The following is a 2,079-nucleotide window of genomic DNA, read 5'->3' on the forward strand; positions in this document are numbered from 1 at the left end:
AAAGAAAGAAAGAAAGAAAGAAAGAAAGAGAGAGAGAAAGAAAGAAAGGGAGAAAGAAAGAAAAAGAAAGAAGGAAAGAGAGAGAGGAAGGAAGGAAGAAGTTAACGTTCTTCGAGTGTTTCCTAGGGCAGTCTCACGTAATTCTCAAGCAACCTTGGGAGGCAGGCACTACAGTTTATTGTCCCTCCGGATTTTAGAGACAAGAAACTAAGATTCAGAATACAAGAAACTTGCCCAAGGTCAACGAGAAGTGGAGGCGTGGGGAGGAAGCAAAGTCACCTGACACCAGAGCACAAGCCTCCGAACTCCAAGTATGGGACTACTGATTAAATTCCGTCTCCTTCTGCACTTTGGGAAGATTCTTTTCCTCTCGTAGGCAGGTGCCCGCGGGGCCTGAGCTCTCGATAGCGGGGCCCCAGGAGCCACGTTGTGGGGTCTACTATCTGGCCTCCCTCTGCACGCTACCGCCCACCGGAGCGCAGTGGCGGGAGCTGAGACTCCAGCGCAGCCCCTGAGCGCTCACGTCGACTCCTCCAATCACTAAAGGCCCTCGTGCTGGGACCCCCGATTTGGCCAATCAGGGAAGACCTTTCCCTGTCCCAGAATGGGGTTGAGGGGGTCCAGAAAACAAGTAGTCTCCAGCCACAAATCATGGCGTCACCTTCCGCTGGCCCCTTTTTCTTATTAAGCCTTAGTTTTCTCTTCCATAAGCCGGGCCAGCAGTGCCCACCCCGTAGGACGGCGCCGGCTCCGTAAGGGCCCTAGCACCACGGCCAGCCACATTCTCGGTGGGCCAGTCCAGGTCGCGGTGCTTTTTAGCCTGATGACCCCTGACCAGGTTCAGGCTCGATTGCTCCAAAGAACTCCGGACCCGTACCCCCGAGCCCGGTGTCCCAGCGGCGATGTTCCCGGCCCCCCCAGGAGCTCTTGCGGTGGGAACCGAGTTCTGCAGCCCCCCCGGAGCCCTGGAGTCGCAGCCGGGGCAGCCTCCCTTTCGAGGGGCGTCCTGCGCTCTCGGGAGCGCAGAAACTCACCGAGCGCTGGAGAAGGTGCAGGTGTCGCGGGCAGGCTGGACCTCTGTGAGCCGCAGCCCCAAAACTGGGGATGGTGCAGGCCCGCCCTGGCAGCCAGGAGGTGGGACAGGTCCCCGCCCGTCCCGTCCTTGAGCTCTAGTTAAGGACGGAGCTCGAGAGGGGAGGGGCCGGCGGTGGGTGGAGAGTCAGCCGGGTGGGTGGGAGCGGCGCTCACTGGCAGTGGGACTGTGGCGGGGCTGCTGCGCAGCCTCTCCCGGCAGGCCTATAAATGTTGTGTAAGCGCCTAACCCGCAGGGGCTTGCACAGACCCACTTAGGTCAAGAACACTTGCTGTGGACCCTTGGAGAATTCCCAGGGCTTTGAAAAGGCCCAAGCACCCAGCAAGGCTGGCAGTTCTGAGTACTGGCAAGGCTAAGTGGGTCAGAAGAGACCCTCGCCAAGCCGGTGACTCACTCACTCACTCACTCGCTCACTCTTGATGGGCCAAGTACTTGTCATGTGCTACGGACACAGCAGAGTCAAACGAGACGCTGCCCTCCGGGAATTTGCAGTTCCCTGGAGAGATGGCCCCTTAGACAGCAGCTGCGCATCTGGGTGGACAGCGGCGCTCCTACCCGCCCAGTGCCTACCCGCCTCTGCAACTCCCCTTCTCCGCTCTCCCTTCTACCCAGCCCAGGTACCGCAGACCCCTCCCTGGCTTCCCAAGGATCCTGGCCAGCCCGGTCTCAGGCAGGGCCCTGTAGAATGCCGCGAGTGGTAACGGCATATTGTTTCTTGACTGCAAGCCTGTGCCACGCGGCTCCTTCTCCTGGAATGCCCTTCCAACCACACCTGCGACTAGACTGCTCTGTGCCCTGCTAAGCCTCACTTCTTTTGAGGCGTCCCTCTTGCTGAGCCCCAGACACCTGGCCCTCTGCTCAGTGCCTGCACACAACAGGCTTGCGGCAGCCCCTGCCTTTTCCTGTCTGCCTCCAGGGCTCTTTCAGAGCCTGCTCTTGTATCATATCAAATATCAGACCCTTAGAGAGGCTGTTCCAGGTCACAC

General features: G+C 59.3%; 1 protein-coding gene across 2 annotated transcripts in view; it reads right to left on the reverse strand.

Moving 5' to 3' along the window:
- ALDH1L1 (aldehyde dehydrogenase 1 family member L1) overlaps positions 1-1,865 on the reverse strand; it is an 89,187-nt gene extending 87,322 nt beyond the window's left edge. Inside the window, exon 1 of one of the 2 annotated variants that reach the window (XM_032269244.1) lies at positions 1,035-1,865. The gene's annotated coding sequence lies outside the window, so the exon portion shown is untranslated. The remainder of the gene's footprint in view (positions 1-1,034) is intronic. The other variant, XM_032269245.1, reaches the window with a different exon arrangement.
- Between the last annotated feature and the right edge of the window lie 214 nt (positions 1,866-2,079).

This window comes from Sapajus apella, unplaced genomic scaffold (assembly GCF_009761245.1).
Source record: "Sapajus apella isolate SASKATOON/1434 unplaced genomic scaffold, GSC_monkey_1.0 scaffold190, whole genome shotgun sequence".
NCBI lineage: Eukaryota > Metazoa > Chordata > Mammalia > Primates > Cebidae > Sapajus > Sapajus apella.